Source organism: Branchiostoma lanceolatum, chromosome 10 (assembly GCF_035083965.1).
Source record: "Branchiostoma lanceolatum isolate klBraLanc5 chromosome 10, klBraLanc5.hap2, whole genome shotgun sequence".
NCBI lineage: Eukaryota > Metazoa > Chordata > Leptocardii > Amphioxiformes > Branchiostomatidae > Branchiostoma > Branchiostoma lanceolatum.
This window is the reverse complement of record NC_089731.1, coordinates 17346821-17369998: the sequence shown is the minus strand read 5'-3', so window position 1 is coordinate 17369998 and position 23178 is coordinate 17346821. Positions and strand designations below refer to the sequence as shown.

Sequence of the window (23178 nt, the reverse complement as noted above, 5' to 3'; positions counted from 1 at the left end):
GTTCTATGGCATGAATCATATCTATCAATGATTATAGAAAAGTAATATATTCTACATACTGAAAGATGAAGCTAATAACCAAGTACTTTTATCGCATCGCAATATATTTATGTGGTAATAGTTTGGTCTCGCTATTGGAATCGATTATACTAAGTTTTAGTTGTGATACACAGCATCTATGATTGTCGCTCCCTCAACTGTGATACGACATCTTACATATTGTAAGCATACTATAAAGTGGGTAAAAATTACTATCATGCGTGTTTTTGTGTTTGTGTGTGTTTATGTTACATATACATGATGTATTTACACCCCTCTCCAGTCAAACGAGAGCGTTCCCTCCAAATTAGGGTAATCAGGTGTAAGTTGGGTTAGTTGACCTTTGCCCTGCAACAACGACGACTGCTTTCATCAGGTAGTTTCCACTATTGCATGTGCTGGTGTTGGCAGAGCTGTTGTTAGACCGATTTGTTATCTTCGCCGAGTACTAGTACTCGGGTACGAAGCAGAAACACTGTCACAAAAATCGTATATATGTTTTTAAAAAGGGACATGTTTTTTTATAAGGGGGCAAATTAAATCCACATATGTTTTGAAAATAGGGCCGTTTTTTGTAAAGGGGGCAAATTAAATCCACATATGTTTTGAAAATGGCACATGTTTTTAAAAAGGGGGCAAATTAAATCCACATATGTTTTGAAAATGGGACATGTTTTTAAAAATTAAATCCACATATGTTTTGAAAATAGGACATGGTTTTTCTTATGGGTCATATCTTTTAAAACAATATGCATCTTAAAAATAACCAAAATGAGAATATGAGACGAAAAAAAAACATACACCATTTTCATTTTGTACCGTGTATAAGTTTATTCCCCAATCCAGGAAACCCACCGGTTTGCAAAGTGGTGCTTTCAAAATGGTCTATCGTTTCCGATTTACCCTCCATTTTGATAGTGGTGCTTTCCAGTTACGCCGATTTCAAACTGGTCGATTTCAAACTGGTCGATTTCAAACTGGTCGATTTCAAACTCCAAACGGAAGTGACGTAAGTCGACGTTGGCTCGGCGTGGCAAGTTTGTCCGGTGCGGCGTGATCGCGTGAAGACCTATTTTCTTAAACCTCCTTGTGAAGACACAGTGAGGACAAGCTATTGTTAGTATAAGGTATGAATCTTGCTTTTTTCTCTCGTTAGACTAGAGCCTATGGATCAAATGGATGCTCGGATACAGTCTCAATATCTCAAACTTTGTCGAAGCGTGTCTCTCAACATAAGAAAATCTGGATTTTTCCAGCGTGGTCCGTTACAAAATTTTTGTCTCAGCGCAAAGTTAGTGTCTTTAACTTCTCAAAACTCAAATTGAACCACAGCGAACCACCCACAGATAACTCGCTAGAAGCGGTTGAACTCGACAAGGTTAGCCGCCTTTGAGAATATCCAAGATGGCGGCGTTGTTTACGAAGCTCTGTGCCATGTTTTGCATGCGTGAATGTTTCGGACTTTCCTTAATCATTGATCGATTCGGTGATTACAAGGGATGCTTGGACTCGACTGTGACGAAATTCAGACTATATAAAGTCTTGTTTGTTTCATAAATATGATTAAATTCGACTGGAAATGCGTGTTTTGTAATGACGTCAGATGGGGGAGGGGGGCATGAACTCGTACAATTACATGTTCACCACGCGTATACACCACCATTTGTTACTAGTAATAATGTTTTATCTGTGTGCATGTGCTTACATAATGGACACATCTAGACCTTCTGGTGAAACGGTGTTGCTTTCCAGGATAGTTGGCCATTATTACGGGAAACTTCAAACATATACAAAGAAGAATGGTAGAAAGGTTGAGCCTCGTATGTGTATGCCTTGTTGCTGTGATTTATTATGTTATAATATTTGTGTGTATGATCTAAGGATAACAGTATGGCTATTTCTTGAGAGAAAAGAATTGTGTAATGAACGTGGCAAACATGAACACATGCTACATAATTTGATCCCAGTTTGCACATGAAAACATTTCGATTTAGTTACATTTTATTTATTCATCAGCTTGCTCGTCAATATATGTGTATATTTTTTTTGTTCTTTGCTAGTTTTATGGACGCCAGCAATAAAGTGGCTGGGCCATATCTGCGAGTCAAGGACTGGAGTCAGATGCCACTAAGAACTGTTGACTCGGAGCGAAATTCTACAAGTCTGTGGAGCAGCTTCAACCTTCCATGGACATGTTAACTGTTTTTGTGTAACTGAAGACATTCAAATTTTTCAATGCAATTTCAGTAGGTGTATACATGATAGTGAACACTGTAACTAGTATAAGTATAAAGGTATGTACCATACGTTTGGTGTTCGGAACTTCCCCCTCCAACCCCTGCGTTTGACTTCAGTAGTTCTTTTTATGTTTCGCCAAGGAAACATATTGTTTTTGTCAGGTTTCTTCTTCTCCTTCTTCTTCTCCTGTCAACTCTTCAAATCGCTTCTTCTCGGTCGTCCGTCGACCAAATTAGCTGAAATTTGGTATGGAGGTAGAGTACGTGTATACCCCTAGACCCTTTTGAAATTTTTTTGATATAAGTTTTTAAAATGATTTTATCGAGGTTTTTTGGTCATTTTCCGACAAAAGTCGCACATTATGGCCTCCAGTGCCGTGGTGTTGAAACCTATGGACCTGAAATTTGGTTTAGTTGTGCATTGGATATTTACCCAAAGGACCCCATTATTTTTTTTGGTATACACTACTTCAAAAGGATTTATTTTGCAATTTTTTGATGGAATTTTTGGTTATTTTCTCACAACTAGGTCATCTTGTAACATAAGCCCTCCTACACTTCCCCTGTCTGGGAGTTAAAACCAAGCAGATGTGAGTGGGTACCTCTACTAATGGTATTACAGAAAGTTATATGTACCTTATGTTACATGGTACGGATGTTATATTTCAGATGTAGGTACCTATAGGAAAGGTGAATACACCTGACAATTAATTATGCTAATGAGGACCTACTTTGCATAATGTATGCATAAAGTTGTATGTCCCTTACCGTAAAAGCTGCGGATGTCATCTTTGAGATGTAGGTACCTTTAGGAAAGGCGAACACACCTGGCCATGACATATGCTAATGAGGACCTAATTTGCATAATAGATGCATAAAGTTGTATGTCCCTTACCGTAAAAGCTGCGGATGTCATCTTTGAGATGTAGGTACCTTTAGGAAAGGCGAACACACCTGGCCATAAATCATGCTAATGATGACCTCATTTGCATAATTCATGCAGAAACTTGTATTTCCCTTACCGTACAAGCTACAGATGTCATATTTGAGATGTAGGTAGCTTTAGGAAAGGTACACACGCCTGGCCATGACATATGCTAATGAGGACCTCATTTGCATAATTTATGCATGATGTTGTATTCCCCTTACTGTGAAAGCTGCGGATGTCATCTTGACCATGTAGATACATGTAGGACAGGTGAAAGCACCTGGACATAACTTATGCTCATGAGGACCTCATTTGCATAAATTATGCAGAAACTTGGATTTGCCCAGGAGTTATTTTGGGACAGCCCACTTCTTGCATGAGGAGTATGGGCGAAACATGCTGAATTTGCTCTTAAAGCAAATGACGGCCAGTCTAGTTCTAGGATGTGTTGACTACTGTAGTTTTGACAAGATAACACAAATATGTTTCCTTCAATTTTAGCCTCACATCATTGCCTTGTCTAAGATTCAACTTTAGGCATGTAAGAAACCACGGTTTTCTTATATAAGTAAGGTTTTTATTGCACAAGAAAAATACTATTAGTGTTGTAGCCTTTTGCGTAGAATATGTTAACTATTATAGTGTAATTATTATTAAAAATCCATTTCCTGCAACTTCATGCCTCAGTCCGACTGATATGAGACACATGGGAAATCCCCCAAGTTCTTCTTACATATTGATGATAACTTTTACTCTACTAGTACATTGCATTGCACAGTACATTGAAGGTACAGCAGCATTCTTCACAAAGCACAATCTTCATCTTCAATGGGAATGGAAAATACACTCCAAGGTCTATTCATATACTACAATGATGGATCTACATGTACAGTCTGTCACAAACTGAAAGTGACCAAAGCGTACATGTATATTGAAACACAAAGTGGTGAATTTTTGAATAAGAATAAGTATATTAAGAATAGGTAAGAAAGGAACTTGAGGAGAAACCCTTGCCATCTGACAAAGGATGAATATTGAGCAATCTACAAAATGTACAATCTGCATGTGATTTTTTTTTCCCGTCAATTAGGACATACAGACCATGCTTGTCCGTACAGTAAAAATACATGAGAACCTCTACACAACATCCCACTACATGTATTAGTACATAATTAGATCAAGTTCAGAGAACACACACAGAGATCACACCTTTATCATTTACTCATGATTCATTCAATATCACTGGTCGGAATAAGTATGATACAGGCAACAAAGGACATTCTAGGCTACACCATCATGCTCATATTTTCTAAACAATGACATCATCTGCATAGATACAACTAGATTGAAGAATCATAGCTTCTTATAAAGAGACTGAGTGTTGTGAAACATTACATGAAATGGATCAATTTTCATTTACATGTACTAGCTATTCATTCAATTCATTTACCCTGAGGAATCCAACACTTACAAAATATTCTACAATCATTTGCAAATACAAAAATTTTGTTCACATCAAACTTAATTATCTACAATATTATAAAGCACCAGGTATATCAGGTACGCATATTAAATAAGAACACATACTTCGATGTGCTTACAGATACTTGTATCCAGCAGGGATGAAAATCAACATGTTTTCATTGCTTCAGAAAGCACTAAACTGTCAATGTGTGTTGTTTCAAATACATTATAATTTATATACATATCCTTGGTTCAACCGTTGGTTGAAAGACTTTGACACATGCATGTGCATATGCATGACATTCATCCTTGTGTAGACAGCATGATGCATCAACAGCTACATTGTATGGTCATAGCACTCATAGGTGCTGTGTATATGCAGCAAGGGCTGGGAAAATCCCTACAGTGCCGATCCTCTGGAGCATACTATTAGTAAGAAACAAGGAAAATGCGTTCAAATGGACATAACAACAATTCCCAGTGGCAACAAGGTAAGTTATTCAAAATGTCTAAAAAAACTATGAATAATACGTGGTAAATTTACACGCTATGCATATTTTTACAAACCTGAGAAAAACATGCCAGCCAGCAAGGACAAGTAATTTTAATCTTCGTCTGGAATCTGGATAGATATTCCTTTCAAACTAATGCACGATCATACAAATTTATACTCGCTAAGGTCTCTTAACAAACAGAATAAGAAACACAAATTTATTTTTGTGGCTTCCTGGGTTCGTATCAGACTACAAAAATCGTGTCCGAACTTGCACATGGTTGCGCCGGCCGTTCGCCCCCCTCCCCATTACCCTCACTGACTACGGAGCAAAACTATCGCAAGTTTGTACATTTTAACAATTCATATCAACGAAAATTGAACCACATATCATATCATTGATCGTCTCAAGTTGTTAGAACGTAAAGTGAAGAGTTCCTCGATAGCTAGCTCGGCACGCAATTTGCGCAGTTTTGTAATCTTCCAAACGATACGGCTGCATTACGATTTACATTCTATAAAGTACCGATTAAACATGCAACTCTAAAATTATTACAACGTGAAAAAGTCAACACAAACCTGGTATATCCTGGGGACACGTAGCTGATCAGAAAACGCGTACAAGACGGTGAAAACAAGGACGTAAACAGCGATCACCGATACTTGGTGGCTTCTCTGGCGATGAGCGTCGACTTACGTCATTTCCGACTTACGTCATTTCCGTTTGGAGTTTGAAATCGACCAGTTTGAAATCGACCAGTTTGAAATCGACGTAACTGGAAAGCACCACTATCAAAATGGGGGGTAAATCGGAAACGATAGACCATTTTGAAAGCACCACTTTGCAAACCGGTGGGTTTCCTGGATTGGGGAATAAACTTATACACGGTACAAAATGAAAATGGTGTATGTTTTTTTTTCGTCTCATATTCTCATTTTGGTTATTTTTAAGATGCATATTGTTTTAAAAGATATGACCCATAAGAAAAACCATGTCCTATTTTCAAAACATATGTGGATTTAATTTTTAAAAACATGTCCCATTTTCAAAACATATGTGGATTTAATTTGCCCCCTTTTTAAAAACATGTGCCATTTTCAAAACATATGTGGATTTAATTTGCCCCCTTTACAAAAAACGGCCCTATTTTCAAAACATATGTGGATTTAATTTGCCCCCTTATAAAAAAACATGTCCCTTTTTAAAAACATATATACGATTTTTGTGACAGTGTTTCTGCTTCGTACTCGGGGAAGATTATGTTTTCGGTTGAAAACTCTGCTGGGTGGGTCTGTATGTATGTCAGGAGCATAACTCAAGAAAGCTGCAATGAATCTTTATGATTTTTCGTAGGTGTGTACTGGTTGTGCAAAGGAAGGTCCAGTTCGAAAATGGTTCACCTGGCGTTTTTCAACAGTACTGCAGCGGACTTTGATTTTTTTTCGTTCTATATTGAATATAGAATAGTAGATGAATATCATTAAACATAAGGGCAAAATTACTCTCCATAGTTAGTAAGAAAATTATTGTTGGCAAGGGTACGAGGTAATCAATCCTAATTTGTCATTTTAGCGAAGCCTGAGGGGCAAGCTTAATAGTATATTTTAGGCCCGATTCCACAGGAATTTCAGGAATCCGTCCGGCCAACTCTGTGGATGCCCTCCTGTCCCTTTTTTCAAACTTGATACCTCATTAGCACGTCTGGCATCCAGGCACTCAGCTGTCGATAACAGATGACCTACTTTTACGTGGTGTCCGATTTCGTACTGTCCGGAGTGTGTCAGGGAGTTCACCGAATCTAGTATTCTAGCTTTGAAAAGGGTTTGCGCATCCCAGTTGATCTATTATCACAAGAACGTGCTGAACATCATGCCTCCTACCAAAGAACCTCTGTGAAAACCAAAACTTGAGGAGATCCAGGCATATATAGAAAGGCAAAGTTTTAAACGGAACGATAAATAACTTGGGTTACCGCTTGGGCAGTCTACACTGAACGCCTTACGGGGAGGCGTGCGGTGTCGGAAAAACAACAGTAGTTCCTCGAAAACACATCCTACAGAGCTAGACTAACAACCAAAACGATCATAGGAGCCCCAGCATACCGATTTTCTAAACTTCCGGCCTAGTTTTTCACCACACCTATCCAACAATGCCAGAGAAAAAAGACACTACAACGGGAGTGTACTCCGGCCTTTCCACATATGCTAGGAACTCCTCGAGTTACATGGGGCCTTTCTATATCTGCTTGGCAGATGCCTTTCTGATTTCTAAGTGCGTTTTGCACAATATTATGGCAGAACTCTAGATCTTAGATCTAGAGTGCTACGTTGGTACTTTCCTTACAGTGAAGTAAGATCAATCCAGACACCTTCGCTATGGCAATAATTTTTAATTGCCACACTTATTTTCCTTGTTTCAGATATCGGGAAACCCAATGAGAAACGGAAGCGCTCTCGGAGTGAAAGGCCGACAGTGACTGCAAGGACTGTGATCTTCGATGACAGTCCAACTCCAAAGAGATCAGTCACAGATATCCCCATACCATTTGACAGTGCATATACCTTGCCCCAACCTCCTTGCCCAGCACATCAGCTGCTGTTGAGACCCCAGTGGACCCACCACAAGATGACCCAGAGCCAGCCCCACCACAAACTCGCTCTGCATACTCAAAACAGAAGTCAGCTACACTTGAATCCTGGAACAAGGTCAGGGACAGCCTGTTCGAAACCAGCGTCGAGATGGCATCACCCATCTCCTACACTTGTACCATTTAACCGTGGAATGGAAGAGGAGTGCCTGATATTCCGGTGTAGGGAATGTGGACCTGCAGCCATGTTCTGCATTGAGTGCCTCCGAAGTCAACATGCTGAAGTCAACTCCTTCCATATGCCAGAGTAGTGGGAGGTTAGTGAATCGTTAGCTCAGTACACGTATGAACGGTATCAAGTACATTTTTTTCTGCCTGCAGTGCACCGTGTCTAGTCAAAATTTATATGCATGTGACAAACAGAGTTTAATGCACACAATGATCATAAATTCAAATATGAAAAAGGCAAAAAGAGAAGTATCTATGAGGAAACCTTTTACATGTTACTTTCATACACAAGCGTTCAACAAATGGTGGGTGAAATATAAAATGCCTTTTTACTATCTTCCTACAAGGGACCTACTTCCGTCCATACCAGCTCCACCACACCATGCAGCTTTCACATCATGCTTCCTGTAAAACATGGCCAAACCGCAAATTACTGAGGCTGTTTGATCAAGCTGGTATGTTATCAAAATTAATTCATGTTTTTTGCACTATACAAAATTTATATTCACATAAAAGAACCCAACACACTTATTTAGAATTAAGGGTGGACCCAGCCTGCTAACAATGTGATCCGTAGCAAAGCCACATAATAGTGCACTAAAAAGATAAGATATTTATAAAGTGGTCAAACTTTAGCCTGAGGATGCTTTTGTTAGCTAGTTCAATGTCGGCTCCACTGCGCTTCAATGCATGTTTAGCCAAGCACAGTGACTCCACAATGAAGAAAAGAGCTTTTATGAGCAGCTCGCTCGGCAGGAATTATAGCTGTGGTTCATGGGCCTATGTCCTTACTAATAAAAGCCATACCTTCAACTTGAAGCATGATAAATTAATGAATAGATAAAGGCAAAAAAAAATTGACTGTTTGTTGGACGCAAACTGTATGATCTCCTACTGTTGACACTGATACAGCGACTTTCTACACGATTAATCTAATTGCAAATAAACATTATAATAATACACTTTGATGTCAAAGTCATTATGTGAGCCTAAGTTGGGAATGGGTTAATGGGATATTTTAGAGTATAGCTTACATTTATATATTATGTGTGTATCTGGTTCAGAAACAGGGTTCCAAGCATTTGGTCATTCCTTTGTTTATACACTCAGGTGTTTGTGTATATGCCTGACTCAAGTCACAGAAATGCTTCAGCTATATTTTGTAATAAGTCACCCTTGTATCTTAAGGTCGCCTCCAGCACATTGAAGTGACCCTCTGCAGCTGTGAACCCCCCAGCTGCACACTCCTTCGATATGGACTGTGTGCATCGACTGTCTCAGACCCACAGACTGCAATTTCTACGTCGCTACTCGAGTGGCTAGTCATGTCGACCCTGGAGGCCCAGGTGTCGGTGGAAGCATTCTGCCGGATTCTCCGGTATCAAAACCATCTACACCTATCCTACAGTGAGGTGAGTAATGATGCCTAGCTAATTACAAATTCATACTATGAATTTAAGGTACAGTAGCAATAGTGACACAGTCTAACTTTAATGCATCATATGTATCGTTGTTTTGATTTCATAGACTCTTTGATATACAGGATGTCAGATCAGAAATACAGCATAAAACTAGTATATCAGCTGTGATGTATTGTCACTGGTTAAAAATACAAAGAGTCCTTGAAGTGAATTGACAAATCCCAGGATTTGCTGTGGATCCATCATGATCTGCTTGTCATTTGCACAGAATGTGTGAGATTGACTTGTCTTAACTCCAATCTCACTTGTTCTCAGATTTGTGAAATTCTTTATTTTACAGGGCAAAACACTGTACAAGGCACTCATCGGACAACCCATTTCGGAGTTCCAACATCTCCAGTACAGGCTGAGGACAATGAAAGACCTTTATCCATCACTGGACAATGGAATAAATGGAATATTTCATACCATTATCGATACCTATGCTTCAAAAGATCAAAGTGTCAATACCATCCTGAGCAGTTAAATGTAAATTTTCAAGGGTCTATCTGCTGTTTTGTCAGCACGCTCCTTACCTTTCGTGAGAAAATTCGACAGCCAATACATCAAATTGATGAGGCCCTGCCAAGTCAGTTACATACTTTGCGAGTACAGCATGCCTTAATGAACACATATCTAGAGCAGTCACAGCAAGTCGTACACTCGAGGCAAAAGAGGTCCTCATCTGATCATTACTTGCCTTAGAACGTTTGTTATGATTGCTTCAATTATTTTCCAGAATGTTGGAAGACAAGCGGGAATGCCAACTGTATGGGTGATCAGCACAGACCTTCAGTTAGGGTCTGACGGGATGGGTGTGGAGGAAGAGAGCCAGTACATGTGGGATATGAAGCGTCCACCACATCACCTCATCAGCTTCGAAGAAATTTGCCCATAAAACCACACAGGGAACGTTCCGATAAGTCTTGTTTAGATTGGATTATCATTGACTTGAGAAAGGAAAGGACATCCCATCTAAAGTTATTGTATATTGTAGTAGTGTCTCAGTAACGTTTAAAGTGTATAATTATATAAAGAAAAGCCTAGGCGACCATGCCTATGTTGTGCCCAAGCAGCTACTAAGGTTTTGTTTAGTGGCCATGTTTCATAACTCAACACAGGCCCACAAGAAGGGGGATGTTCGGGCATGCTTTGCAGAAGGACCTCTTCGTGTAATAGTTGCCACAACGGCCCTTAGGATATGGGCATACACTTTTAAGGAAGATCAAGCATTATCAGCCCGACCCAGTACTATTGAACTCAAATTTCAAAAGTCAATTTTCTGGGCTCTTATTCACGTGCTAAGATGAATCGACACAATTCCATTCCATACCTACAATCGTGGAGCGAAAATTCGATGTCACTGTGTTGCTGGTTTGTCACATACAGCAGGGAAAACAAGACAGAAAAGAAACTTCATGGAAAAAAAAGACATTAAAACTTCATGTCCATGTCCAACATGAAAACATGTCCGCCATGAATATATACATAGGACATAAAGAAAGTCATGTAAGCAAGCCTTCTTTTTTTGTTTCAGGACATGGATCTGTACATACTGGACCCTGGGGCCTTGAGGTTGGCCAGGTACTACAGAAACGACATGCTGGCACTGCGGGACGACCAGGAACCAGGAACAGACCACAGGGAATTCCGACATGCCGCTTAAAGGCTTAATGTACTGTGGCAATATGGTCGACTGAGGGAGGGAAACAGGGTGGTGATACCCAGTTGCTGTGTGTGGCGTATAAGAGGCACCTACCCAGATCCACACGGGAAATACACTGGGTTAGTTGCAAACGAGCAGTAAAGACGAAAATATGCACTCATTTTACATGTATGTATGTATGTATGTATAGAGACTCTGATCTGGTAGAATTAGAGATTCCACACACTGCCATGTCGGTTACATGCTTTGCGAGTACAACATGCCTTAATGAACACAGATCGAGAGCCGTCACAGAAAGTGCTCTGTAATCATACAAACACATCAATTAACACGTATGAATTGTCAGAAGTCGTACTCTTGAGGCAAAAGAGGTCCTCATCTGATCATTACTTGCCTAAGAACGTTTGTTATGATTCCTTCAATTATTTTCCAGAATATATTAATGTTGGGCGGGAATGCCAACTGTCTGGGTGATCAACACAGACCTTCAGTTAGGGTCTGATGGGATGGGTGTGGAAGAAAAGAGCCAGTAAATGTGGGATATGAAGCGTCCACCACAGCACCTCATCAGCTTCGAAGAAACTGGCCCATAAAACCACACAGGGCACGTTCCGATAAGTATTGTTCTGGCATGCTTTGCCGAAGGACCTCTTCGTGTAATAGTTGCCACAACGGCCCTTAGTATATGGGCATACACTTTAAAGGAAGATCAAGCATTATCAGCCCGACTCAGTACTATTGAACTCAAGTTTCAAAAGTAATTTTCTGGGCCCTTATTCAAGTGCTTGGATGAATCAACACAATTTCATTCCATACCGACATTCGTGGAGCGAAAATTCGATGTCACTGTGTTGCTGGTTTGTCAGATACAGCAGAGAAAACAAGACGTATAGAAACTTCATGGGAAAAAAAACACCTTCATGTCCATGTCCAACATGAAAACATGTCCGACATGAATATATATGTCACAGTAGAGATGGCGATTCAGGACAATCGACGATTGTCCTAGGACAGATCGCGATCGCCGATTGTCCTAGGACAGACTGCGATCGAAATCTGTCTTAGGACAATCGACGATTCTACTAGTAGAGATTGCGATCGCAATCTGTCCTAGGACAAATGCCATGGCGATTCTACTTAGACAAATTCTGCGATCGCGATCTGTCCTAGGACAATCGGCGATTCTACTAGTAGAGATTGCGATCGCAATCTGTCCTAGGACAAACAGTGATTCTACTTGGACAAATTCTGATTAGATGGAAATGCTTTGGAAAATAGGATGAATCGTTGCACAACATTTCAATCAGGTTTAACATACTACCTATTTTAGGTGAATTAGTTCATATTTTATACTGGATAAATTTCATGTGAGTATGTTTGAGAGACTAATTTTTGTGTGTGAAAGATATCAGTTGGAAGAAGGTGATCCAACAATGTTTCAGTATGCAAATTTTGAGGTGTCAAGATATTACTCAGAGTTTCACACCTATTGAATTCATAACCTTAGGAGAACAATAACAATTGTAAAGTGATAAAACAGGTGTCAAAATATCAATATCAGTTTCAAGATACTGCAGTTTCAAACTTATGTCATTTCACAGTCAGACATATACTGAATGATTTCACAACTTGTTTTGCTCTTTCCTTTATCTTAACATCAATTGAGTTTTGATCAGAGTGTGTAAATACTAAACAAAATCCTGGTTTATAAAAAAATATTGCTGTTTCCTTAATATCTTAGCATCATTAAGTTTGGATCGCCGTTTGTCCTAGGACAGATTGCGATCGCAATCTCTACTAGTAGAATCGTTGATTGTCCTAGGACAGATCGCGATCACAGTCTGTCCTAGGACAAACGGCGATCGCGATCTGTCCTAGGACAATCGCCGATTGTCCTGAATTGCCATCTCTACTGTGACATATACATAGGACATAAAGAAAGTCATGTAAGCAAGCCTTCTTTTTGTTTCAGGACATGGATCTGTACATACTGGACCCTGGGGCCTTGAGGTTGGCCAGGTACTACAGAAACGACATGCTGGCACTGCGGGACGACCAGGAACCAGGAACAGACCACAGGGAATTCCGACATGCCGCTTAAAGGCTTAATGTACTGTGGCAATATGGTCGACTGAGGGAGGGAAACAGGGTGGTGATACCCAGTTGCTGTGTGTGGCGTATAAGAGACACCTACCCAGATCCACCCGGGCAATACACTGGGTAAGTTGCAAACCAGCAGTAAAGAAGAAAATATGCACTCATTTTACATGTATGTATAGAGACTCTGATCTGGTAGAATTAGCGATTCCACACACTGCCAAGTCAGTTACATACTTTGAAAGTACAACATGCCTTAATGAACAGAGATCGAGAGCCGTCACAGAAAGTGCTCTGTAATCATACAAACACATCAATTAACACGTATGAATTGTCAGAAGTCGTGCCCTCGAGGCAAAAGAGGTCCTCATCTGATCATTACTTGCCGAAGAACGTTTGTTATGATTGCTTCAATCATTTTCCAGAATATATTAATGTTGGGCGGGAATGCCAACTGTATGGGTGATCAGCACAGACCTTCAGTTAGGGTCTGATGGGATGGGTGTGGAAGAAAAGAGCCAGTAAATGTGGGATATGAAGCGTCCACCACAGCACCTCATCAACTTCGAAGAAATTGGCCCATAAAACCACACAGGGAACGTTCCGAATAAGTCTTGTTTAGATTGGATTATCATTGACTTGAGAAATGAAAGGACATCCCATCTAAAGTTATTGTATATTGTAGTAGTGTCTCAGTAACGTTTAAAGTGTATGATTATATAAAGAAAAGCCTAGGCGACCATGCCTATGTTGTGCCCAAGCAGCTACTAAGGTTTTGTTTAGTGGCCATGTTTCATAACTCAACACAGGCCCACAAGAAGGAGGATGTTCGGGCATGCTTTGCAGAAGGACCTCTTCGTGTAATAGTTGCCACAACGGCCCTTAGTATGGGCATTTAGTCCTTTTTTTATAAAGTCCTTTTTGTTCTGCATTCCATAACATGATTTTGAAGTATGTCCCGAAACGCCAACATTTCCCCAACTGGTCAATGCGAATCCGTCTGCAGCATGCAGTGCTGGATCACAATAACAACGTGTTCCCCGAGCAAGCAAAGACACAACAAGGACTCACGCAGACCCAAGTACCAGCCTTGATGACACCGTGGAGTATGAATATGACTGTGCTGCAACTTTTTCTTTTGAGGTTGGCTGCGATCTATCTTCCACCCAAAGCACACTGTAAATTTACCAAACACCAGCATTAGATGGAACACGAGCAGGGATATGTTTGCGTCCTCACGTTCTGAATAATCATATTTTGTGGGTCAGTAATGCTCATCTATTTATTTCTGCCTATTGTTACTTGTGTTCCTCTATTATATTTAGTAGTATCATTTTGTGTACATTTACACTGAAGTACCCATGTCTAGTGTATAGCAAGCAGTCAAACCTGGTCGAGCAATCGCCTGGCGCAGGCAACCACCTGCCGTCAGAGGACACATGGAAACAGTCATTTTTACATAGTGAAGACCCTCTCCCAAGTAACCAACTGTCTTCCCCAACCAGCAACCACTTTTTTTAGTCCCAAAGGGGGCTTCACTCTCCCCTGAACAACCAAAATTGCATGCTTGACAGCAGCATCCAACCCAGCAGTGGCTTCTTGAAAATGAGCATTTCTGCAAGCTCTGGCACTATAAGCCATTCATTTAATTTCAACACCAGAATCAGAAACAATCTGATACACACTGCATTCTTCACAACAATATCAGTAACACCACTGTAAAGATAGATGCAGTTGAATTACAGTTAAAATCTGTTAGTGCACCTTTTTTGTATCATCAGCTAAAGGCAGTGAAGCACATAAATACTGCACAAAGTACAAATTGAGCTAGTTAGATTTTTACATATATACTATAGAAACTGAGTGAACCTGCTTTGGCTGTTCTAGGAGCACAAACTACAAAAAAATCTATTTGATTCAATGATTGTTAGATAAACACCAATGTGATGGTCAAACAATGGTTTGATGAAATTATTTTACATAACAACATGGACATTGAAAGCCATTGTGCATCTCTGGAAGATATGTTTCCTGGGAACTAACTGAAGGTGAATTTCGTTCAAATGCATGATTTTTTTTTTTGGTCAACCAGCCAACTTGTCGAGGGCAACCACCTCTCCTAGGCAAGCACTTTTACCCAGTTCCCTAAGTGGTTGCTTGCGCCAGGTTTGACTGTACACAGAAGGTAATGTGTATTCACGAGACTCCATTCAATCAGCCTGGCTTGCTGATTTTTTTGTATGTGTGGTAAATAAAAAGTGTCAACGGCAGCTAGATACAGTTTAACCTTTAAATACCCTTGACTGGCGTGGTACATCTGTGGTAATATGTTATCAGGCATGTCGCATATATAGTGACGATAGTGTAACAAAGATGATTGTACCTTGACGATTCTATATGACTTGTTTAACTAGTGTTCGCACATTGTAGAAGCTGTATATTATGTTTGCGGTAAACAGTACAAGAGCGCTGGATGGCTTAACCGACACGAGACCAAGTGAGTCGATGACTTTCAATAACTCCATTTCACCAATATGATTAGAAATAGTTTATTTTTTGTTCTGTACCAGTGAAATGTACCATACACTGTGGAAAACACTAATGAGTAGCATCAGTATGGAAACATGCTTTTTATTGCATCAGTTTGTTACAAGGAAAGTTCTAGAAGGCCTCTTTCAAAAGAAGCACAGTGCTGATGTGCCCATTTCTCATGATATCAACACAGATGTTGATATGACAACGGCTGAAGAGCAGATGCTTAGATACATTGCAGGCTACATTTCCACATGCATTGCTGAGGCGCTACCAGAAACAGAAAAATATGATAGCTGAACTTTTTGGTTCATTTTTAAACAATGGAAAGTTTCATCTGTCTAACATTTCTGCTGTATATCCCAACAATGGATAGAGGCTGTTAATCGAGAGGGCTATTTGTAACACAGATGAGGCGTATTTGTTTCGCCGGGCAGTAGAGAAGGTTGTTAGGTCTACAGCAATTCTGGAAGGTGGACACTGTCTTCTGCAATTTCTTTGGCGAATGAGTCCGCGTAGTTGGTCATGAATCTTTTGGTGAGGTCAACTACGCGGACTCATTCGCCAAAGAAATTGCAGAAGACAGTATCGACAACGCCAAGGTGGACATGAGACATACAAAAATTAAAGACTTCACGCCCTTTGGCTGCTCAGCGTCATGCATGGACAGGCTCAGCGCCAAGAGAGAGATCATCATACGAGGCTGAGAAAGCACAGGCATCAAGGCGGTCGTGGAGAAGATGCGGTATGCGTTAGAAGTACACATAGCCAGTACTTGAACATTCTTACCAGTAGCTTGTACATTTTGTGCTAATGATAAGTAGAACTAAGTACTGGTAACGTTAATATTTGCCAATATGGAAAATCCGTGGAGTGACGAATTTCATTTCAAAGAGTCCGCCATTTTGTTTGTTTTGGTGACGTTATCGAGTGACGCTAAAAACTTTAATTTGTACTTTGTAAGATTGAACACAGTTCGTAGAACATCACTACATCACTGGTGAATCATCTTGGTTAATTTGGTCCGTTTATCTTAAAGTTAAAAACGAATCATTTATTCGTATCGGCGTCCATGTTATGAATTCCTTTGTCTGACGTTTGGCATGGGTGTCACCATTTTTTATCCAAACTTATGTCTTCAAGTAGAAACGTTATACCAACCGTCACCGCCGTGTAGTTGTAGTAAATACAGCAAAATTGTTCACTTGTACTTGTACATTCTAGCTGCTACTTTTTAAAATCATGGCTTGTATGGCATTTTTGTAAATATATATATATATATATATATATATATATATATATATATATATATATATATATATGTAGCAATGAAAATAATTAGTAACGATTACAGTACAGTGTTCGTTCACAACTTGAGAAAAAAATTACACAATTTTGTGCTTGTGAATAAATATTTCATTCTTAAAGAGCATTCGTTTTGACTTGTTCAATATTGTGGCGATTTCTGTGTGCTAAGGGGAAGTATGAGAAGTAGTAAGTGTCGTATTACACTAGTACTAAGCGCTAGTTAGGTTGCAGAGAGGTAGGCAGGGCAACGGTAGATGATTTTTTCTCGGGAAGTTCACGGTATGATAAGTTCACAGTAAAGAAGTGACCGTGAAAAACGTGAACCTTAAGTTACCGTTAATAAAATAAGACTTACAATAGTCTGCACTTTTCTATTTGTCACCTTGTGTAGGCTTGAAATTCTACATACCTGCATTAGGACTAAATTAGAGATTATTTTCACCTGACCAGTTTTGTTTCTCAGTCTATCAAAACTCTGTACAGAAACTAGTAATTACAAGGTGCATTTGACAACTGCAGAATTTCAATTTCAGCTGAATATGCAGGTTGTATTGGAAGTCTAATGATGTATGCCATACTTGCCAATTCTTAAGACTTTAGATCTGGTTCTAAAACAGCTCAATTTAGAGATATGGGACAAATATTGGTACGCTGTGGCATCAAAAGAATGGCAGACGGAAAAGTTGTCGGGATGGTAAACTGGCATATTCCCAATACTCTATTTCCCACCAACAAAGGTCACGTAGAAGGACGGAAGAAAGGACCTTGGTTAGAAATTGCAAGAGAGGTTGAATGGCATAGGACGTAAGTAATGTTAACCTTTAAAATACACATATTAAGAGTAAGCCCTAACGACCTTCTTTTGGGAGACATTCCCCACCGACAGCATCCCCATCAAGATGCATATGTTGGAGGACCATGTACAGTATAGTACAGTGGGCCAGACAATGGAGATGGTTTCAATGGAGAGCAACGTCGGGCAGTAGTTCAAACCCACTGTTGTCGCCACTACTGTGCCTGTGGTACGGATTGACATGGTCTACTTTCTTTCAAAAAATATTCAAAAATCATGTTTACCGTCCTGCTTTTGTAACCATGTAAAGTATCATTTGTGAATCCATGTTGTTATACTTTTGCCACAGGATTCTATCGACGTTTGTGGCGTTTAACTAGGACAGGTGAGTGGATTTGGTTGTAAATGGCGATGTGGTGTGCGGCCTCAGCTCAGCCAATTCGTTAACTGAAGAGTCATTTTTCTATTATTCTACCTCGTCTAAATCTAGTCACTCTAGACTTAACATATGCTTAGTACATTTATAAAGGGTACTCATTAATATGTTATCTGTATACATGTATGTGATAACATATGTAATATTGCTTTATGAAAAAAATGACGAAACAACAGGAGAACATGGCAGCCTGCAAAAAGTTCACCCTTGTATACCAACAGAAACATTATTAGTACTGTAAATAGAGCAGACAATACCAGTGGATGAACCAGACACCCCCATGGCAAGGTTCGTAAAATTGCAACAGACAACTATCTAGAAGCTGCCAATCGACAACAAAAGAACGTTGATACAATAGTGAAGGGCCTCATCAAAGTCTACAGCCCAGGTGACACGGTGGGAATCCGCATTAGTGAGGTGGATCGGACGAACACGGACCCGGGACTGCTGCCCTGCAAAGTTCTAGAAGCTAAGAACGACGGACAGGACACCACATATAGAGTTTAACTCCGAACAGACTTGCGTACTGTACTTGGACAGATATTGGTCTTCTCCAGGGCAATATGACATTGTGTTACAAGAAGTATGGAGCAAACTATCACTGGGTAACAGTAATCTACACGGCAATGGAACTCCCCATACCGGAGGTGTGTTTCTATTCTTACACTTACAGCAACATGTGCAAGGTCACAATATGCCTTTTTTATCACTCTTAGCATCTCTGAATTTTCATCAATTCTACTTGTATTTGTTTGCTCACAATTAATGTATAATAATTGTCTTCTTCCCTTCATCCTACACACTCTGCAAAGAGCAAATGGATTAAATCATTATTGGTGGCCTCGACATCCAGCAAACTCATTTAAGCTCTTTTACAAGAGGACATTAATACTTTAGACACCTGGCAAAACAAGTGGCCGATGAAATTACACCCGGAAAAATGTTTTGTCATGCGTTAAACTCACAAACGAAAACCCAAACTTTATGATTACAAATTAGGAAGTCATGTACTAGTCGAGACTAACAACCACAAGTACTTGGGAGTCACGCTTAATAACCAGCTCTCCTGGTCCCAACATATTACTCGTAAGGCAAATAGATCACTAGGTTTTGTGAAACGTAATCTCTATAACTGCCCAAAAGCAGTTAGGATGAACGCATACACAAGCCTTGTATAAGGCCTCACCTAGAGTACTCCAGTGCTGCCTGGGACCCTCACTACAAAGAGCATATTTCTAAGTTACAATCCATCCAGAAAAGAGCGGCTAGATTTGTCACAAACTCATATTACACTTATGATTGTACTACTAAACTTGTTTCCGATTTGGGGTGGGATACTTTAAAGGATAGAGGGACAGCTAATAGACTTACAGTTCTGCAAAAAGGCAAGACACCATATGATAGCCCTACCGGTCGAAGCTTATCTGTCACCTGCACCGCGCCAATCAAATCAAAACTCATAGAAGAGTCGACCATTTCGCAAAGACTGTTATAAATACTCTTATAACCCTCGCACTGTGAGAGACTATAATTCATTGCCTCAAGAAGTCACGGAGATAGCTGACCCTCCCTAGTTCAAGGAGGCGTTGCTCCTGCATCTCAGATGGCAATAAAAGCGCAGCGCACTCCCCTGGGCGCTTTATCACAACAAGAGGGGTGTTGCCCAGTACCCAATCAAGATCAAGAAGCTGATCAAGCCCCCACTGAGCCAGAGGCCCAGTCCCCGAAGTCTGGGTTTCCAAGAGGCTTGACAGCTGTACGACTAGCCCTGACTAACACACTCTGAGTAAGCTGGATGTTCTGCAGTAGCTTTGTTCTGTCATCTTCATTTATATTCACATGTGTTTGGAAGATTTAATAGATCAGCTACTGTTGTTGTCATCAAGAGGCTGGCTGGCTAAGTTATATCTGCTGTAGATATTGAGATGATTTGCACAAGACTTCAGACCCATGTGCCATGCTGAACACTTTTGTGGCTCCTCGGGCTAGGCAGAATATTCAGGGAAGAGCACATGTCCTCGTATACAGTGGATTACAAAAAGCTACACGATTGCATGGTCTAACAACACTTTCTGTTGGGTCGTCGTGGATTAACAATATGCAAACCACAGCTCGAAATCAAACAATTTTAGGGGGAACAACTGCTGAACGAGCAAATTAAAGCCAAGGCCGTAAACCCAGCCACGGGCGGGCTAATCTGTCTGGGCGGACGGGCACCACTCCCAGCGCCGTAGAGAAACCGGGGAGCTCCCGACGGTATAGTTTCCAGGCAAGTTACTTCATAGATAAATAAATCAATAAAACACGGGGACTAGGTAAGAGGAACCGACTTTCATAGACACAAAAATCGGAAAATTGTCGATTTCCTCCGTACTGCTACACATAAACAGCAAGCGACAATGGAATAGAAAGTTACATTTTGTTGTTGCCATTTTGCCGCCATTGGCGAGGAGTTTGGTCCCAAAAAAATACTGTTCAACGCCAAAATCGCAATGACTCTAACGAAAAACATTTCTACCTCACTAGAGACGACTTTAGCCAACCAACACGATAACTGCGAAGGTTATACCGACCAACCCACCTCACTCGTCAATGGCCGCCCTGAACTGAACAAAAGACGATCGAATCTGCACTGAATAAACAGGACCGAAGGATTTCTTTTATATCCGTCCGCGTAAATACTGAAGTCTGAAATACTGCTAAACTCCAATCAAAATACTTGTGTACATCTTACATTATCAACAAATGTATAGGTGCTAAAACAAAATTGTTAAAACCGACGACACGATTGAATTTTGCCAAATATTCATAAGACGTTCTCTGTTTAGCCGCACTATTTTATGGCGGCACATGTGTACATCCTGTCCGGGGATGGTATTCGGTGGCAGCTGAATGATGACGTACGGAGTATGGCGAGGCTTACTTGGGGGTTTTCGACATGCGGTACCATTCATTAATGAAAACGCAAACAGACTCAGCCTCCCGATATTGAAATCGATGTATTGCGGAAAAGTATGACTGGTATTTTTACGTGTCATTGGATATGATGGTTCCGTATCCTTTTCTCAGCAGTCAGAAACTTGAAAATCTTGAAACAAGTAGGGCACGATTCTCCATGAAGTAATTATGGTGTTTGCGGTGTTGGCTGAAGTGTTTGATACCCTCTAGAAACCGACATGCCAGCTTTCTGACAAATCCATAAAAAGAATTTTGATTTATAGGTGCGAGGCCACAAAAACGAGCTGTTTAAAGTATAATTCATCTTAGCAAAGAAATCAATTGTAGCATTTACTTCTAAATTATGTGAGGCTTTGTTTGTTTCAAATAATACTGGATAATGTTTAACTTTACTTAAATTCTAAATGCCGCAAGAATGAAATTTCCCTTATTTACCAATATGGATTTAAAGCATCTTTTTATCAATTATGCAAATTAGATTTTTATAAGTGATATCTATTTATATTCCTCTCCATCTCGATACAGGAAGTGTGGGAATCCGGAGCCTAACCTCTGCTTGGAGTGCCCAATCTGACCACGCATCATAATGGACTCAGCTGCTGTCAAGCTTATGGACAAAGGCCGTTATAGAAAACAACACATAACCTAACATCTCTTTGGTGAAAACACTATTAGCGCATTAGTTTTGGGTGTGTCTGTCTGTCTGTCTGTCTGTGTGTCTGTTTGTGTTTCAGGAGTACTTCAGTCAGCATAAATCAAGAACCTCTTGATGGATTACATTGCAATGATATTTGGCATGTGGGCACGTGTTGGGAAGCCGGAATTCAAGGTCGATTTTGGGCCCCCTGGTATGTGACCCTAGTACTACAGCAGAACTTCAGTTTTTGTATCTTTTGACCTGGACGTGCTTGATAATTTCCGAAAATGATTTCAACAGCTTGGTGGAACAAGGGATACCAGACATTCTTTTTTGTGGGACCGGTAATTCTCACCTACTGACGTTTCGTTGTCTCTCAGACACCTCCTTTAGAGCTGACTGGAGTACTGCTTCTTAAGTGCCACCTTCTTCGGCTGCTTATAGCGGTGAGAAGCAGTACTCCAGTCAGAAGCTCTGAATTGAAGCAGGTGTCTGAAATACACCGAAACGTCACCAGGTGAGAATCATCGGTTGTGTAAAAAGAATCTCTAATATCCAATTCTTGATAATGTTTGATAATCATTTACCGTCACTTTTAATGCAATTTTGTTAACCCTCAAACACCCGAACGGGGTCATTTTTGACCCCAGGCGTGGGTTTTGATGTGCCATTTGAACATGTTTGATCAAGCCGAAAAAAATCCTTCCGTGACTTTGTCAGTAGACATCTATTCTAACGTCTCCTGGTTTTCTAGGGAGATTGGCACAATACTGTTGACATTATGGAGGAAAGTTTGGAGTGATTGCACTGGGGTCATTTTTGACCCGAGCAAAAACTACTTATTGTATGACCACCAAATTGTCAGTGAATGATGCAGATGTGAATTACTATTACCAGAACAAGTTTTGTGTAATTATGACGTAATATGATGTCATTATGACATATATTATGTGATTCTATCCGCCATCTTGGATTTTGACCGATGACGTCATCAAATCAGCATAAGATATCAATGTTAAACCATGAAAGTTACATTGGATTACATTAGATGATAACAATGTAAAAAAATAAATGTGGTGTACCAACAAAGCCTCGAAACGTCATTGTTTGAACTGAAATTAGCTGATTTTGTAAAATATGCTTGTCAAAACCCGTTGCCATGGCAACACGAAAAAGGCTGAACTTACTTTATTAATTTGAAATATTAGTTAAGGAAATTCTATGAAACGTCACCATGTTTGGTGGTTCTAGCGTAAGCCGTCCAGGAGTTATGGAATATGAAATTTGGCGTGGGCCTCAAAAATCTCCTCTCGC

At 40.1% G+C, this 23178-nt stretch overlaps 2 long non-coding RNA genes across 2 annotated transcripts; one reads left to right on the top strand and one right to left on the bottom strand.

Moving 5' to 3' along the window:
- Nucleotides 1-496: 496 nt before the first annotated feature.
- LOC136443229 (uncharacterized) lies at nt 497-2361 on the top strand. The gene is made up of 2 exons (XR_010757102.1): nt 497-1166; nt 2100-2361. It is a non-coding gene; the product is annotated as an uncharacterized lncRNA (long non-coding RNA).
- Nucleotides 2362-3759: 1398 nt separating this feature from the next.
- Nucleotides 3760-6408, bottom strand: LOC136443228 (uncharacterized). The gene is made up of 2 exons (XR_010757101.1): nt 5741-6408; nt 3760-5094 (listed from the first exon to the last, which is right to left on the bottom strand). It is a non-coding gene; the product is annotated as an uncharacterized lncRNA (long non-coding RNA).
- Between the last annotated feature and the right edge of the window lie 16770 nt (nt 6409-23178).